Raw genomic sequence first — 19,419 nt, 5'->3', positions numbered from 1 at the left:
TCTAGGATCAAGCCTCACATCCTGCTCTCTGCTCAGCGGGGAGCCGGCTTCTCCCTTCTGTCTCTCTGCCTGCCTCTCTGTCCACTTGTGATCTCTGTCTGTCAAATAAATAAATAGAATCTTAAAAAAAAAAAAAAGGATACTGAAAATGACTTGAATGTATATTCCTTCCCAAGTTGAAGATTTTTATAGAGTGGATGGACCTATCCCATTTTATCAACCATTTATTGAATAATAATGAAATTCAGAGCTAGGAGAATACAACCTAATTAAGTCTAGTTGTGTAGCCAATTTCAACTTCAGCTGACAAAGGAAACTGACAGATTCAAGTGAATAGAACTTCAGGGTGTATGTTAATATTGGCTTCAGGGAATTAAAAATTTTTTTACAGACTTACCTCCCTGGTGAGATGACCAGTGTTGAAAGCAAGTCTCCTTTATAGTGACCCAGGTATCGATTTCTGCTGGAGTTCAGGGAAAATACTGTGAATTTCATAATACACAATATTGTATATATTCTGACATTAGTGATTTTCATTGGCTGAGGCAAATCAATGTAGTATAAGAGGAAAAGCCTATACATCCCAAAGTAGGCTTGATGCAAAATACAGCTACCACAACAAACCTCAAAAGACATTTGTTCATTTGGTTAATTTTGTGGCCAAATGTTTTATTTCATAATTCTGGAAGTCAACCAACTCCCTGTTCCCTCACTACATTTCAGCGCTGAATAAATACAGTGCTGGACTTGGCCCACTGAAAATGACCTGCTATCACTCATGCAGGCAAAGCCACAGATTCTGAACTGATTTGGTCCTCCTTCTGGATTGTGGTAGGGAAAATAAACGCACACAGTGACTTATGTCTGTTTCTTCAGGTGACTTTCACCTTGGCTGACTGATTTGTGCTGGAAGGGACCACAGAGAGACCTTCCTCTGCTGCTCAGCAACCAAAGGTCAAGATACTTTCATGCTTCTCTCTCTCCTTTTCCTTCCTTCTGGGATTGATCTTGTTCTTTCAGGTCTTATATTATTGTCACACCTCCTTTTTTTTTTTTTTAAACCCCTTTAATTTTGTGATGAATTGCACATTTCTTTTAAGTATAATACAAAACTATTTATTATTTTACAAAAGAAGAATTCTTATGTAGAGTATGCAGAGTCTTCTCTTTGCCTCTGGTCCCAGCCAGGCTGAGTCATTTGCTATTCCCCACAGGGCTGAGGCAACTTCATCTCTTTGTGTGTGTGTGTGTGTGTGTGTGTGTGTGTGTGTGTGTGTATGCTGCTTCATTTGCCTAAAATGTCCATTCTTTCCTTCTAAGACTTAGCTTTATCATTACCTCAAAAAAACTTTTTTTGTCCCATTTGGTCTGGATTAAATGCTTCTCATTGTATTTCCTACATTATATCCTGGTTCATCATTCTACTCCTCACAGTATATTCTTAGTGCCATTTTGTTGCTCTTACATACTCTACTGCTACCTCATAGGCCAACATACAGCAATCACTGGCTTCCTTTTTTCTATAGCCTACACCCCGCATAGGGCCGACACACTTGATGGTTGAATAAATGGATAGGCATTTGGAAGAAGAATCAGCTTGGGGACTGCTAATTTCAAACATACATTTTATAGAAAATTCTTATGTGATATAGATGGAAGAAAATTAGATCTAGAATCAGAGGACACAAGGCATGACTGAGACAAGAACCTCAGCTAACCCTCATTTCAATTTCCTCCTCTGTAAAATAAAATTGTAAAAACTGATTTCTTATGATAAAAACAATTCTTAGAGACAGATTACTTTTTGTTTTCCCACCATAAGAGTGAAGTGGCTTGAAAGCTTCTAGTCCATCAAACAACTATATATGGAGGCCTTAATACATATTTGTCACAGTATACATTTATAAATGAATATTTGTAAATGTTCATAGCACTTTAAAAAATTATTTTATAATTATTATTTTTCAATATAAAAATAATTTAAAAATTTAAATATTTTAAAATATTTAAAATTATTTTAAAAATAATTCAGAACTGAGCTGACACATAAATGTTCAAATAAATATATGGTTTAACCTTAACAAAACTAACTTGGACCACGATTCATATGTGTATATGTATAGGAAAAGGAAGTACCAACTCAGGATGGTTGTGGAAGAAGTACTGTAGGAAAGGAATTTTACAACTTAATGAGGACCAGTGAAGAATAATAGGATTTTAAAACTGAATGGGTCCTAGAGTCACCTCTCTTGATTTAGAACAAATTCAGTTGATGTTTGATGAGTTGTAGCCTAATCAAAGAATATACAGAATCCTACCTGTTAAGGATGATTCTGAATCTGGTACTCTTTCCACCACAACATCTGAGCTCTTTTATGATGGTTGAGGCTATAGCCAGGAGTGACAAGGCACATGTAAAGCCAAGGGTAGAAAGAAAAAGAAAAAAAACATAGTGGAGTTAAGGCCCTTGAAATTCCAGCTAAATATTCTAGACAAAATCCAGACATATATTTCAAATACTACATGAAGCAAATATCTGCTTTTATTTTTCCTGCCCAGTATCACTTTCTTTGATAAGAAAACTCTACTTTTCCTCAATGAACTATCTCTTTCAGACTTTCGGTCCTTGTAGCTTAAATGGAGCCTCTCTGTCTAGGAGCAACCTTGTTGCTAATCTGTGTATTTCTACTTATTTATCTTAGATATTTGTAGAGTAAACATTTCAAAGTAGACAAAAGAATGTTTTTTTATCTAACCTTTGAAAACTCTGCAATGACTCAATGATGATCATCTTCTATTCTATAGTAGCATATCTATGCCGTATTTTAGTTAAATATTTATTTAAGACTGTTTTCCACCTCTGACATTGTGAACCTTGGCCTTTCACTGCTCTAATCTTTTTAAATATATTTAAACTTCATTCCCAACTCTTCTAAATACATGGTTTCCATCATGAGGCATCTACTAAACCCTGTTCCATACAGCTTCTTAGGGTCCACACTCCATACTATCTATTATAACAGCATTGATTTTTCTCTTTGCCAAGTGTATATTTGAACATTGTCTCTTTGCTTGAGGAAAGAATGCTGGCTCTGCAGATAGACACCTTTGGCTTTGAATGCTGGCTCTAGCACATGTTAGCTATGTGATCTTGGGAAAGCTATTTAATATCTTTCAGCATAATTTTCTGTATTTGCAAATATGTAATTATTTATAGCTACCTCATGTGCCTAGTAGGCATAGAGTAATATAGATATAACATGTAATATATGTATCAGAATTCATGGCACTTAGCACTCTAAACATTAGATAATATTGTTATCATTATTCTTACTCCAGAGCATTCACGTGAGCTGTTCTTTTCCACTTTTGTTAGGTTGTCAAATTTTTATAGCATCTTTCCATACTTTGAGAGCTGAGTCAGATTTTACTTTAAGACACAAATTCACTATTGCTGTTGGGTCCTTTGCTGGTCATTTGATAATAAAATAAAATATTTATCTCTAATAACTCTAAGCATGTTAGAGAACAGATAGACAGACATTTGCCAGTGTGTCTATCTCTATTATCACTGGACTCCAGCATCTGTCTTAAGGAAGGACCAAGAGCTTGTACGTCTTACTATCTACAGCTCCTGTAGCACGTGACTTGCTACTTGGAAATAAGAAAGGGAGGGAGAGAGATAGGGAAGAAACACCAAAGAATTAACTCATAGTATTTCCAGATTTTTTCAGTCTGAATTCTAGAAAACATTTTAAAGTGGTGCATGGAAATTATATATGGTTACATCATACACATATGTATGTGTGTGTATATATATATATTTTTCCCATATAATTAAAATGTCAAAAACTGTCCAAATTCCTCATTAAACTATAATGTATACAATATTTCTTTGAACGAATGTGCCAATTGATCTTTCTTAATGTGTCAAGACAGAGATACTACTTTGCTATACATTTTGTGTAAGTACATTTCATTTGTTCAACAGAATTACCGATCATGTACTGTGGGATGAGCAATACTCTAGATGCTGGAAATGTGCAGACAAATAAAAGACGATCTCTGCCTTGCTATAGATTACAGATCAGTAAAGCAGAAAAGCTAGTAGGTAGAAAAATTGTGATATAATATGGCAAGCATGTGATTCTATGGAGTTATTAAGTTAGTGCAGATCTGAAGAATGACATAACTAACAAAATGGGAAACTGAATGGTTGTCCTAACACTAGGTTTTGGTTATTTTTGCCAGAACAAAATGCATTTACTTATAAACTTTAAAAGATTAATTCTTAAATTTGCTCTCTCACAGCCTTGTCTTTGAAGACCCTTGGTAATTCTCTTCCTGCCTTCCTTTTACAGGTACCCACATTTTCTTCTCTAACTCAACTCTAACTTTTGCCTCTATCATTTCTCTCCTTCCAAAAGGGGATGTTAAGGGCATGGTGAAAAGTGAAGGCAGGAGTGGGGGCACTATAAAACTAGTGGGGTACAAGCAGGTGGATCTTTTGGTGCAGTGACAGAAACTCAGTTCCTACTTGCTCAGGCAAGAAAGGTGGTGTATCATCCTTCACAACCAAACCGTAATGGTGAGGGATACGCCATCCTCCACTAGGCCGTGAGTGGATCTGAATACTGACAGGATCCTCTCACCATTTCACATGCCTGCTCTTTTGTCTCTTCCAGAAAAACTTCATGGTGTTGAGACAAGGGCTCCTGGTAGCTTCCAGGCTATAATGAGTCCCTTCTGTTAGCTTCCACTTGAAAAACTCTTCAGAAAAATTTTGATTAGATAGATGTGATGTGAACAATGAACAAGGAACAACGTGACCACAGGATTATGGCTCTTGTTCAACTATCCAGTGGTGGAAGAGGAAACAAGAAGACACTTGAGAAGAAGGGGACTGAGGTGAAGGTCAAACAGAAGCAGTCATACATACATGCTGGCTTTCAAGAAATGTTTACTGAGTCCTTACTATGGGCCAAGCATGAGACGTGCTGCCGTAGTCTAATGGGCAAGAATAATATTATTCAAATGATCTATAAATAAGCCTTCTCAATATAGGACAGGGGCAGTTGCCTGGTTTCAGGTGAATTCCACTTTCCAGCATTTCCCTGAACCTGACTACAGCCAGCTTCAACAGGCTGGGGTCAGTCAGAAAAACAGACCCACCGGTTTCACTCTTCCAAGAATAAAAGGTTTCACTTAGAAATTGGGTTTTATATGGATGTTGGAAGATCTGGAAAGGGAAGATCAGAGATTTGCCATGGAAAATCAAGGGCACCAGAGCTGGAAGTCAGGGAAGTTGGCCTGCAGAGTTAGGAAGGACCGCTGCCACCTGAAGCTATGATCCGGGTAGTTCTCAAGTGCTCACTAAAAAGCTGCTGTGATTCTCATGCCTGCCTACAAGTCTGGCTGCCACCACGTCCACACAATAATATATTTAGCTTCTCTTCTGCTGTCCAAACCTCATGCAACTTCCTCTCAAAGGGAAAAGGGAAATCTTACCCAGAATGAAATAAGGAAGAGGAGTGTGGGGAACGCAATCTCCCAGACCTTAAAAAAGTGTAGTTATGGGGCACCTGGGTGGCTCAGTGGGTTAAAGCCTCTGCCTTCGGCTCAGGTCATGATCCCAGGGTCCTGGAATCGAGCCCCGCATCGGGCTCTCTGCTCAGAAGGGAGCCTGCTTCTTCCTCTCTCTCTGCCTGCCTCTCTGCCTACTTGTGATTTCTGTCTGTCAAATAAATAAATAAAATCTTAAAAAAAAAAAAGGTGCAGTTATGATGCTGAGTTGGCAGCAGAAAATTCATCCCAGTATCCTTACCCATACTCAGATGGTAACATGTTGGCCAACCCTTACTGATGACTAGCTCCTGCCAGTCATGTGCCTCAGCATGTCATGTTTTCTCATTGAAGCCTTATAGCAGCCCTAGTGTTGGTGTGGGATAAAGGGAGGAGCAGGGAGAGAGAGATTTAGCTTTCACCTTTTATAGATAAGAAAACTAAAGCTAAGAGAAGGACCTGACCCATAGTTCCACAGCTGATGTAACAGGGGAGCTGTACTTCGAATGCAAATCTCTGGCAAGAGAAACTGATTTCTGAACTGCACATACCACACTCTCTCTAATTTATTTGATAAAATTGTTGGTTATGGTGCAGGGAATCAAAGGCAGTTTTTTCTCTCATGCAGTGTCACTGAAGATGGCACTTCTAATTTCAATGACTCTTGTAAAAGAGCCATTTAGGAAGAAAAATCTAGATGTATACGGTTTTTAAAGTTCTGAAAGATAGACGGACTCCCAAAGGAAATTTCAGCAACTATGAGGAAAGCTAAGTAGAATGTATACACCATGGATGGATTGGATTCTTTGTCCAAAATTAAGGCAAACAAAAAGTGTTTGGAAATTTTATCAATAGTAATAATCTTTTAAACACTGGGAAATAGTAATTCTGCTGGGCAATTAAAAAAAAAACCCTATACCCTTGTGAGTTGTAACATAGTATGAAACTATGTTGAAATGAAGGAAGGTACTATTGCAATGAGAGTGAAAGATAGTTATAATGGAATATGAAAAAAAGAGAGCTTGCCAGGAAAAAAAAAAGTACTGATGGTTATCAGACCAATTTTAGAAAGGAACAGAGAAAAAGAGAAGGAGCAAGAGAGTAAGAGAATAAGCGAGTGTGTGAGGGAAACTGTGTATGGAAGATTCAAGTAACATATCCTTTCCTCAAAAGGAAGAAATCTGTAGCACAACAATGTTTCAAGTGCTTAATGAAGAAGACTTCAATCCCATTCTAGTCTTTCTGTATGATCTCATACTCCTCAAACAATTTCTGCTTGCTGATTTGGCTTCTAAATGGTTTGGTATTAGGAGTGGGGTATCTTGTATAGTAGAAATTTTGATTCCTGGAAGGATGTCTTCCAAGATAAATACATATACCTGAAAATTGCCTTATAAATGTATTTCTGGTACATATAATCAGACTCATAACTTCCTCAAGATCTCAACGTAGAACTGATATCCTGAAATCCTGGACATAAAAAGCTGAGAGCCAAATACTAGGCCACTATGATGACTCCTTCAATGCTCAGAAATCTCACGGATGTCATTGTGATGTGACCTGCAGCCTTAGCATCCTGTATCCATAAGACTTAGGGTGTGTTTTGGTCCAGATACAGGTGAGAAAACTGTGTCAAATGCATGCCACTGGCAGTTTAGTATCCTATAGTTCTGATTTCTCAGCTTATAGGAGTAATATGGTACAGGGCTCTCTCCATTTGGTATCTGTGATGATTTAAAAACCTGTTAAGGGACGCCTGGGTGGCTCAGTTGGTTGAGTGGCTGCCTTTGGCTCAGGTCATGATCCCAGCGTCCTGGATCGAGTCCCACATCGGGCTCCTTGCTCGGCGGGGAGCCTGCTTCTCCCTCTGCCTCTGCCTGCCATTCTGCCTGCCTGTGCTCGCTCTCTCCCCACCCCTCTCTCTGATAAATAAATAAAATCTTTAAATAAATAAATAAATAAATAAAAACCTGTTAAGGGGCGCCTGGGTGGCTCAGTGGGTTAAGCCTCTGCCTTCAGCTCAGGTCATGGTCCTGGGGTCCTGAGATCCAGCCCCGCATCAGGCTCTCTGCTCAGCAGGGAGCCTGTTTCCCCCCTCTCTCTGCCTGCCTTTATGCCTACTTCTGATCTCTTTCTCTGTCAAATAAATAAATAGAAAAAGAAAGAAAGAAAGTAAAAACCTGTTAAGAGGAAGGCAGCAAAACTATCCTCTACCTGAAGGCTAACAGTTTTAACTAATAATAGGTCCCCCATTTTAGGGAGGTGGAGTCAAGAAATGAAATTATTATTATTTTTTATATTTAAGAAGCACAAGCAAAAAATTATCTATGATGGAATGGTATTCTTTAATCCTTTTGGTCAAAATGACTGGTATTTGCATATTCTAATAATAAACACCATCAAATGTAAGGTAATGAAACCTAGAGCTGCTAATTCCCAATTCTTTCACTCCAAATTTTGAGAAGAAAACAGAACGCCACTGTGAGAAGCAAACAGGCTACCTTTAGTAGCTGAACTATAAAGAGTTTTCAAAGGAAATGCTGTCTGGTTATTCCTAGATGCTTTCTCCAAAGTCTTTAAGGTTCTTTTCATTCAGCTGGCAAAAGCTACCTCATGCCAACCTGTCATCATTCTATCATCTTCCACCACTGAAAGTCAAAACCTTTGCTGAGGTGGCTTAGAAGAAAATACAAAATTGTAAAATTTTCAGTAAATAAGCCCCTGAGGCAGCAGCAGGCAGCACACATTGATTGTGAAACCCAGTGCACTCCCAAGAGTCTTTTACTATCTACTCTTAGGTTGGCACTTACACTGCAGCTGGGAAAATGGGAAATATAAGTAAGGAGAAAGAGCCAGGTGGCATGGGGATTTGGTAAGAGCACCTCTCATTTCTGGAAGTCTGTGTGAAAAATAATGCTGAAACCAAAATCCAAACGTGCTGGGTGGAGTGAGCCCAGTCTGTGGATATTTGGCTGCACAAATTCAAAAGGCCCAAGCCTTCCGGCCAAACACAATGTGACTGGCAGCTCATGGAGATGGCTGGAATGGAAAGAGCAGGCATGTGGATCAGAGCTGAGATGAGTGAACAAATGTATGGATCCCCGGAGAAAGAGTGTAGAGAGAGGGAGAGAATATTTTGGCATTCAGGGAGATTTCTGGATTCAGCACATCACATTAAATAAAAGATAAGATGTAGTTGGCAATAGATATGAAACTTAATGACTCATTAGTTGAGAGAAATCTAATTCTTTTTGAAAGAAGTTCTATCTCAGGCTGCAGACTGAGTAATTATATACGTCAAGAAGCAACTTTTTTATTTATAATCAGAATGGGGATGAATCTGAATAGTAGCAAAAAGGAAAATGGAGAAATAATGAATAAAAGGTTCCAAAGTAGTGGAAAAGTACTTAGGCAGGGGTAATAAACTGCAAAATGGGAGCATTCCGTTTTTAAACACGTGATACATGGCCCTGTTGAGTGGATTTTTATTTTGTCTAAGTCAGTGTTCTCATCAGTAAATCTTCTACCAGCAAATTGCAAAATGAAAAGAAAAACACACACAAACACACATGCTCATTGCCATAAAAATTCAGGCTTTAACCTGAATCTTTAAACATGTGGTAAAAAAAAAGAATGCAAATATGTAGTAGAGTTTAACCGAATCCGCAGCACCTGATTACCTAACTTGAGGCAATTTTGTTTGTTCTGTAATCTGAAGTACATGGTCTACAAATCCATGCTGAACTATCTCTGAAAGGACAAAGTTATAATGGAGAAAGGCCTCACGTGGAATAAACTTGGGTCTGAGAAGACATATGAACATGTTACAGAAAAGGAAGTAAAGAAGTCAGGAGGGGGGAGAGAAGAGGGAGGAAGGAAAGAAGGGAATGAGGGACCAAGGAAAGAGGGAAAAAGAGAGGGGGAGGAGGGGAGGAACGACTGAAGTTGGCTGATGTGACTCATAATAATATTGTACAAATATATACCTAGGGAATCCGGTGTGTTCCGATCCAGATAATTATGGCTTAGAATAATAGGCTAGTAATAATAAAGATTCCCCAAGGTATATGTATTACATAAAGTGGGAAAATGAGAGGGGTGTGCTCTGAAGAATGATACGGAGATAAAGACGATTTGTGTTGTAATGTACCGCCGAACGTTTCTATGAAGGCAGTGTTCCAGCCAGTGGGCACAGAGGACTGCTTTGACAATGATAATCAAGTTAATAGGTAACAATATATGGAGAACTGTACTCTCTATCAACCAAATAAGAATGGAAACATTTATAAATGCCATATGGATTATTTTGAAGAGAACTGTTTGACTGCATGTTTGTTTCTCATCATACAAGAAAGAGGACACTTGAACATAGTTCTCGTAGGCTTACCTGAGTTAAATACAGTTCTCAGAGGGCTGGTGAGCTCTTATTTTTTCTCTTCTATGCAACAAGCTAGGCTGGAAAGCAATGGATAGAGAGCATTATTTTCTAGGGATGGCCTTATATTTGCTTTTCTCTTTTAAAAGAAGGAAATCATCTGCATATTTTAGTTCTTAATTTTCGCTGTAATGTTGCTTGGGCACTTACTACAACATACCAGTGTGTCCCTTAGAACAACCCCTCGTAGTAAAGAACTCTTAAAAAACAAGAGATAAAAAGGCCAAAATCATTTAGAAAAGGTGCAAAGATTATTAATAGATAGTTCATAGGCAAATATATACAAATGGCCCTTAAACATACAAAAAGATGCTCATATTTAATCTTTGTCCACATACTCAATTTTTAATAATTTAACTTAAGGATACATCCCCCCAAATATAAAAACATATGCTCAAGTATTATTTGCAATATCAAAATATTAGAAATGACCTAAATGCCCATACATAGGAGAGTGTACGAATAAACAGTCGTACTTTCATAAAATGGAAGACTATCAAGCTATGAAGAGTGAATATCTCTATCCACTGATATTGAGGGATTTCAAGGATATTACATTAGATTTTAAAAAAAAAGAATGGACAAAACTTTTTATGACACTCTACCTCCTGTGTGAGAAAAAGGCGATGAGTATGCATGCATATTTCCTTACTTCTTTCCATCTACGCTTCTGCTTGAAAACAAACAAAACACTACCACCACCATCCAAACCTCTACTGACATTTTTGACATTCTGGTGGAAAGTTTGAGTCCCTCTAAAATTTGTACATTAAACCCTACCCCCCAGTGTGATGGTATTAGGAGGGAGAGATGTCATATAAAGTATTTGCATATCTGTAAAATAGCAGATAGTGAATTTAAGAACACATCTATCAACTAGTCCTTACTAATTACCAACTCTAAGTATTTATACCGATCACTAGGCATTCTCCCAGCTCCAATAATTTCAAAATGTTTAACCCAAATTCTTCATGTCCATTTATTTAACAAGTATTCCTCATTTCCTCATTTTTTTTCTCTTCACTCCCTTTCTGAATGTCTATAGTTTCACTCATCAGGATCATTTAGGATTGCTCATTGTAAACTTTGTTCACTATGGAATTATTTCAAACCCCAAATTCTTTGAGTAATTTAAAGATTCCCTTTAAAATTTTTAGACATGGATTGTCTGTAGTTTTTATAGCAATAGCACAAGTTACTTGGGAATTCCCATCTGAATCCAATGTGCAGCTGGGCACCATGTTAAGTTTATTTTAAGTTCCTTTTTTAAAATAAAAAAAAAAGTAGAAAAGAATTAATCCTAAAAAAGAGCAATCATATTTCTATAAACATCAAGGTGTGAGTATTCTTTCTCAACATTTTATCTAGCATTTTTCTCTTTATTTATCTAGAGCCCAGTTCCCTAGACAGCTTAACTGGAAACTCATCTAATGTGGGGCTGGGAATAGAGATCTGCAAAGAGACCACCATGTTTCAATATCATACAAACAGTGTAATGTAAAATAATCTAAACCAACAGATAGTTCTGAATAGTGTGAATTTCAGGTCTATTTACATAGAAGACATTCATTCAAGGAGACCTAACATTATCCATAAATAAACATATTTATCCATATAAACATAATCAAACAATGCTGTTGATTATCCTCATGGTAAACAACAAAGGGCTTGCTGCAATTCTTTTAGACTCTTTCCCAATTTCAAATGAACTCTAAAATAGTCAGGTCTCCTTAAAGATCCGGGGGGTTGGTATGAAACTGAATGCACACCTAAGTATTCAACTACATATTTTCTAATTTGGGGATTTTTAGTATTCCTCCTTTGTATGGACTAAATGTTTGTGTCCTGCCTCCCAAATACACACATTGAAGCCCTAACACCCGATATGATGGTATTTGGAGATGGGGTCTTTGAGAGGTAATTGGGGTTAAAGGAGGTCATAAGGCTGGGCCTTCATAATGGGATTAGTGCCCTTATAAGAAAAAGAAGAAATCCTCTCCACCCCCTAACTCTGACATGTGAGGATACAGTGAGAAGGCAGCCATTTACAAGCCAGAAAGGGAGTCTTGGTAAAAAACCAACCATTCTGGCATCCTGATCTTACACTTCTAGTCTGTAGGATCTTTTGCAGAAGAAATTTTTAATTTTTATTTAAGGTCAGTTTATGAGTGTTTCTTTTTATGGATTGCACCTTTTGTGTCAAGTCTAAGAATTCATTGCCAAGCCCTGGATCCACTCTAATTGTGGATTTGTCTATTTCTCCTTTCAGTTCTGTGAGTTTATTTTCCCTACTGTAGTTTCTCTATTATCTAGTGCATACATATTTTTCTTTTTAAAGATTATTTATTTATTTATTTGACAAAGAGAGAGAGCACAAGTCGGCAGAGAGGCATCCAGAGAGAGAGGGGTAGGCAGGCTCTCCACTGAGCAGAGAGCCCAATGCGGGGCTTGATCCCAGGACCCTGAGACCATGACGTGAGCTGAAGGCAGAGGCTTAACCCACTGAACCACCCAGGCGCCCCTAGTGCATACATATTAAAGATAGCTACGTCTTTGTGGATTTGTCCTTTTATAATTATACCACATCCTTCTCTGTCTCTGGTAATTTCCTTCGTCCTGAAGTCTTCTATCAGTATAGCCACTCCTACTTTCCTTTGATTAATATTCACATGGTATATCTTTTTCCATCCCTTTGCTTTCTACCTACCTTTTCAATTCTGTTTGAAGTAATTTTATTGTCACCTGCATATGGTTGGGCCATGTTTTTTAATCCAATCTCCCAAAGTTCCATTTTTAGTTGGCATATTTAGATTTTTTTACAGTTAGTGTTGTTATTGATGTATGTAGGGTTTGCCATTCTGTTTTTGTTTGCTCCTTCTGGTTTTCATTTCTGTTTTATTTTTCATGCCATCCTGTGGATTACTTGAACTTTTTAGAATTCCGTTTTGACATATCTACAATATTTTGAGTATACCTCTTTGTATAGATTCCTTAGTTGCTCTAAGTATTACATCAAACATATACCACAGTTTACTGTTGTCCTCATTTTACCATTTCAAGGCAGGTATAGAAACCTTAGCTTCCCTTACTTCTTATTATTCTCACCCATTTATAATTGTCTTAAATATCTCCTCCACATGTATTTAGAACCACATTTGACAGTTTTATAATTTTTGCTTCAACCATCAAACAATTTTAAAAAATCAAAAGGAGAATAAAAGCCACTTATATTTACTCATGTTTTTGCTTATTATGTCCTTTGTTCCTGATATTCTAAGGCTCTTTCTCATATTGTTTTCCTTCCTGTTTAGAGAAATTCTTCGGCCATTCTTTTAGGGTAGGTCTCCTGGGACAAATTCCCTTAGTTTGTCTCACTAAGAGTAAATCTCTCTTAGTGAGAGAGATTCACTAGCTATAAGACTGAGTTGACAATTTCTTTCCTTTAACACCTGAAAAATCAATATTGTGCCACTTCCTTCTTGTTTCCATGCATTCTTAAAAGAAGGGTATCATTCTAATTGTCTTTCTCCTGTATGTGAGGTGTTATATCTCTCTCACTGCTTCAAGATTTGTTTGTCCTTTATTGTCAGTAGTCTTTTCTTTTTTAAGATTTTATTTATTTATTTGACAGAGAAAGACACAGCGAGAAAGGGAACACAAGCAGAAGGAATGGGAGAGGGAGAAGCAGGCTTCCCGCCAAGCAGAGAACTCAATGTGGAGCTCGATCCCAGGACCCTGGGATCATGACCGGGGCCAAAGGCAGACACTTAAGAACTGAGCCACCCAGGCACCCCCCATTTTCAGTAGTCTTAATTTTGAGGTGCTCTGACATTAATTTCTGTGGGGCTCACTCAGTGTCCTAAATCTGTAGGTTTATATTTCTTGCCAAATTTGAGAAGTTTTCAGTCATTATTTCTTTGAGTATTTTTTCAGCCTTGCCTTCTTTCTTTCCTCCTTCTAGAACTCCCATGACATTAATTAGATTTTTTTGTTATAATTTCTAAGGTCCCTGAGGCATTGCTCATTTATGTTTAGTTTATTTAAACTCTGTAGTTCAAATTGAGTAATTTAAATTGTAGCTACCCTTTCCTTTGTCCCTTACTTTCTGCCATTGAGCCTTTTAATCTTGGTCATTGTATTTTTCAGTCATAAAGTTTCTATTTGGTTCTTCTTTACATCATCAAGTATTTGCTAAGACTTTCTAATTTTTTATTTGCTTCAAGTACGTTTTTAGTTGCTCACTGAAGTATTTTTATGATGGGTCTTTTAAGATACTTGTCAAATAATTCTAACAATTAGGTTATCTTGATGTTGGTATCTTTTGATTATTCTTTGCATCTTCCTGGTTCTTGGTATGATGGGTAATTTTCTATTGTAACCAGAACATTTTTGCATTATCTTCAGAGACTCTGGATCTTATTTTAATCTTCTATTCTAGCTAGCTTTCTCTGACACTGTTCTGGCAGGTAAGGGGGGCAGTTCATCATTACTGTTAGGTAGTGGTTAAAGTCCAATTTCCCACCTATCCACCACTGACACAAGAAAGAAACTCCTCATTACTGTTGGGTGAGCTTAGCTATTGTGAAAGTCCTGACTTTCCACCAGGGCTCCTCTGATACCACCCAGGAAACATGGGAAGGGGTGGATGTCTTATTGTTCCTGGGTGGGAGTAAAAGTCCAGTCTCCCTAGTTGGTCTCCATAGACACTGAGGGTTAGAAGAGGGCTTATTAGTGGCCAGCAGGGATGAAAGTCTCAGCTCTCTACGTGGCTTTCTCTAATATCACCAGTTGGGGGGTACTGAGGTGCCTCATTACAACCTCATGAAGGCAAATTTTAGCCTCCTCACTCAGCTTTTACAGGTGAGGGTTGGGATGACGCTGTAGGGTTTTATGTGGTGTTTGGCTTGAGTACAGTGATTATAATCTAAATATTTTCTATAAGATCATAAATTTCAGGGGTGCTTGGGTGGCTCAGTGGGTTAAAGCCTCTGCCTTCAGCTCAGGTCATGATCCCAGGGTCCTGGGATGGAGCCCCGCATCGGGCTCTCTGCTCAGCAGGGAGCCTGCTTCCCTTCCTCTCTCTCTGCCTGCCTCTGCCTGCTTGTGATCTCTGTCTGTCAAATGAATAAATTAAAAAAAAGACCATAAAGTTCAGTGTTTAAAGGAACTCTAAAAATCATACAGTCCACTCCTTTAATTTTACATAAGAGGCCCAGAGGCAAAAAAAATATATTGCCTATAATTATCTAGTTAGTATCAGATATTGAATTAAAACATGCCTTTGGAATCACACTTCAAGGGTCCTTCTCCTCTCCTCTCCTCTCTGAGGCATTTTATATAGCAGCAGTTAATTCAGGGGGAAAAAAGTACCACTGTATATATTTAAAAATTACATCTATTTTTAAAATAACTATATATTTGTAAATTTAATGTTTGAAACATAAATATTTCATTTTGTCAATGTAAATATGATGTTATATCAAAATCCCAAAGTTTCTTGAGCTATAATTTCAATAAAAATTGTTGTATTCTATATGACCTTAGATATTTTTCTTTTCCCTCTACAGATTTCCCCAATAGAGCCTTGACATTTGCTGCTAAAATACTTCACTCTTTGAAGTTCAATAGGATAGATGCTATTATAAGTAATGCTATCTTTTCAAAGCTTTGCTTTAAAATTAGCTCATTTTTCATAGTTTTCAGTGGCATATGTCATAATAGAAGAATATTGAGGTATATTTAGAATTTATGGTGTGCTCCCTGGAAAGGGTCTTTGTCTTAGAAAGAAACATTTTTTTAGTCCCGGGTAAGAGGAATATGATTGAGGTGTTACCTTTAACACTAGGATTAGAGAATTGGTAACTATCCAAAATGGATAAAAAGGTTACATCTACCAAATTCTAAAACACTTTTTATAGTAAGGTCTCCTCACTTAAAAGTGTCTCTTGAGTCCATGCCTGCTCTTCAGTGTTGGGAATTTGAGAGAATGTGAATTTATCTTATTGATAGTAATTAATGAGAATTCTGTCTGTGTTTTCAAGAGTGACTCACTAACAACCAATCAGAAACTGGAAATAAAAAGTAATATTTAGCTATAAAAAAGAAATTAGCAACACAAACATTTTAAGATTTAACCACCTACTTTCTGGTAAAAAATGTGCTGTTTGTATTAAAAACCCAGACTGTGGGGGCACCTGGCTCAGTGGGTCAGACCCCTGCCTTTGGCTCAGGTCATGATCTCAGGGTCCTGGGATCGAGTGCCGCATTGGCGCTCCTCTGTTCAGCAGGGAGCCTGCTTCCTGCTTTCCCCCCTCTCTCTGCCTACTTGTGATCTCTCTCTCTCTCTGTGTCAAATAAATAAATAAGATCTTAAAACAAACAAAGAAACCCAGATTGTGTGCATGATAGAAAGTGTGGGGTGAGTAGAAGCAATAAACTACTACATTGTGTACAAGACAAAAGAATCCATTAGATGTGTAATAGTGGGAAAATATGAAGTATTCTAAGAATAGAGTATGAAATAGGAATAATGTTTTATAGGGGCTTATGAATTATAACAACTAGAACGATACATTCATTTGTATGAATCAGATCATGACATAATATTTCTGTGTATGTGTAATAATTTTAGCCTTCTATTATTTAAGGCTTTACAACATTTAGATGATTTACAATTTTCATTTTAACATGAAAATCTATAATTTAACACAAGTGTTATGATTATATAATAATACAATAATCTACTGTATTATTAATACAATTTACTGAGGACCAACTATAAACTAGTCAGACCAAGTACTAAAAATTGTTAAAAACTAATTAAGTCTTGTTGATTATTTGCTTTATGACATGACACAGATTTGCAAATGTGCAAAAGTATAATCCAGATCAAGTGATATTTGTTGTAAGAATAATATATATCATTCTAGTACAGAAGATGAAGGGTATCGAAACACTAACTTCCTTTGAACTTCTAAATTCAAGCACAAGGCAACATGTAAAAGTACTCCACAGTTAGAAAAGCCTAGGAATCCTGTTTCTATATTTAAAGTCTAACATGGAAGAGAGGATGATTTCCTTAAATTTGCACATAAGAAAGAAATACAGGTTCACAGTGCCGGAAAAAAAGTTACTTAATGTTAATCTACTTTGATAAAGATTTATATTCCTCTATGAAACCAGATGGTAAAGATTATATATTTTGATATAAAATGGGTAAATATGCCATGATGGAAAGAAAGGATTATGGAGAGAACTTTGATCTATGGAGGTGCTAGAAACAATTAAAGATATGAAAGAAGTAAGTATCACCAGTCCCAGATGGAGTTCCTGTGAATTCGACTAAGTGTTCCAAGACTGTTTGACAAGTCCTCTAGCAGATGTTTTTAATCTTGGATTGAGAGCCCAAGCATTACCTGGATGCATGAAAAAGGCTACTTTGGACGTGATGGCAGGAAGGGAATCAGGATCTTGACTCTGGCTCTTCATTTTGATTGGTCTTCCAGGCATCAGTGTCTATCAGCCAAAATTCACTCTTTGGTGATTATCTCTGTAGGATGCATAAGCAATGATGTAGCTCATTTGAGATCATCTGAAGAATATAATAAGAAGGGAATTAAACATGGTTATATATTCCCTAAAAGTATCCAACAGTGAAGTTTCACACTAGAACAAGCAAATTAAAAGAAATGTAGATTAAAAAAAAAAAAAAAAGGAAGAAAAAAAAAAAAAAGGAAGAAAAAAAAAAAAAGAAATGTAGATTCTTTGCTTTTGATAGGGGTAAACTTATAGAAGGTATGTCATCCAGCCAGAACAGAGGACATCTCTCACCATGGCCTAAATATTCTGGACATCTTAGAATTTAATTTGAGCATACTACTGGAAAATTACTATCAGGAAAAAAAAATCTTGGCAGGACCCTAAATGGGTCTATTATTGCAGCCTAGCATTTAGATGCAACCTAAAAGCTCAAGAAAAAGATGATTTTAGTCCAATGATGTCTGCTTATTAGACAACAAACAGCAAATAAATAGTCATTTACCTTCATCCTATTGAGTAATTTGAAAATAAGTATATTTCCAAAGATAGAAGAAATGATCAGTAAATTTTCCTTCACACTTTTGAAGTTTTTGTTAGCATCTTCCAAATCTCACTTGGCAAAAGTCAAATACATTCTCAGCTGAATGCAAATGTGCAAAAATCCCCAAAGAGTTATTTGCCAAGAATCTTTTTCTCCCTCCTTCCTTCCCCCACTCCCCGTCTCTCTCCTACTCTCTCACTTTCTCATTCGCACTCTCTTTTTTATTCCAGACACTTCCATTTGGAGTCCTAGAGAAATAAATATTTCAGAGAGGAATTCCATGCTTTCTTTGGAGGAAAAATTCCCCAAGAGTTCAATAATGCTCTATAGAAACAGTGAGTGGTGGGAGGCCTTCCCTACTAAATTTAAAACAATATTATCAGGCATGCCAATTAAAATCCTTGTGGGATTGGGTGTGGTGGTAGAAGCAACTTCAGGTCACTTCAGAACACAGAGAAAATATTCAAAGCAAACCTCTAAATGAAATTGGGTCTCTTTTCTTCCCATCTTAATAGAAAGGATAGTTCATTCTTATATCCACTCTATTGTTGATATAACCTTAAAGTTTTGGCAACATGTCCCAGAAAAACTGACCACATCCCCACCTTTTATTCCATGAAAGATGGGGAAATGCTGATCTGGATAAGTTTCTGAAGAGACAGAGAGAAGGTTCATGAACCTTAGCATTATTACAGTTCTCAAAGCAAAACTGTTCCAAGAACAAGTTTAGATAGAGGGAGAGCACAATTACTTTCCATTTTAGAATTCTATTCTCTAAGTTTTTTGTATGTCCGACCACCCAGAATAATAAAGTATTGTTATAGAATAAATGAGTGGCACTCAAGTATTTATGAATCAATATAATTTAATAACATGTCTGGTAAAATAATTGATACATAAAGAAGAAGAGAAAAACTACTGTATTTCCATAATTATAAGCAATTACTTATTTTTACCTTTTCATAGTTCCATAATTAGTATGCATTTTTTTTATAACTGATGCATACCTTTGTAGTGGACTTTTTAAAAAGTAGATTTTCAAAGAAGGTGTTAGTAAATCAATGATGCCTTTTCATGTTACTTTAGATTTGAAAAAGTACATTATTTACTATAAAATGATTTTGTCTTATTTTCTATGACTTTTATTACTCTGCTTCTCATATCTATAATAAAAAAAGACTGAAAATAAAATGGTATCTATTACACAATTAGATTTGGAAGACTCTCTCTCTCTCTCTTTCTCTCTCTCTCTCTCTCTCTCACACACACACACACACAAATACACACTATTATGAAGTAAGTACTATATCACCTTCTTCAAACATCAAAGAAAGCTACTACC

The 19,419-nt window shown here is 36.8% G+C and overlaps 1 long non-coding RNA gene across 1 annotated transcript; it reads right to left on the bottom strand.

Moving 5' to 3' along the window:
• Positions 1-2,318: 2,318 nt before the first annotated feature.
• LOC131830398 (uncharacterized) lies at positions 2,319-17,568 on the bottom strand. Its single transcript, XR_009353138.1, has 3 exons — positions 17,413-17,568; positions 9,950-10,017; positions 2,319-2,388 (listed from the first exon to the last, which is right to left on the bottom strand). It is a non-coding gene; the product is annotated as an uncharacterized LOC131830398 (long non-coding RNA).
• Between the last annotated feature and the right edge of the window lie 1,851 nt (positions 17,569-19,419).

This window comes from Mustela lutreola, chromosome 4, assembly GCF_030435805.1.
Source record: "Mustela lutreola isolate mMusLut2 chromosome 4, mMusLut2.pri, whole genome shotgun sequence".
NCBI classification, from domain to species: domain Eukaryota; kingdom Metazoa; phylum Chordata; class Mammalia; order Carnivora; family Mustelidae; genus Mustela; species Mustela lutreola.
Note: the sequence above shows the minus strand (reverse complement) of the source record. Positions and strands in the feature narration are given on the sequence as shown.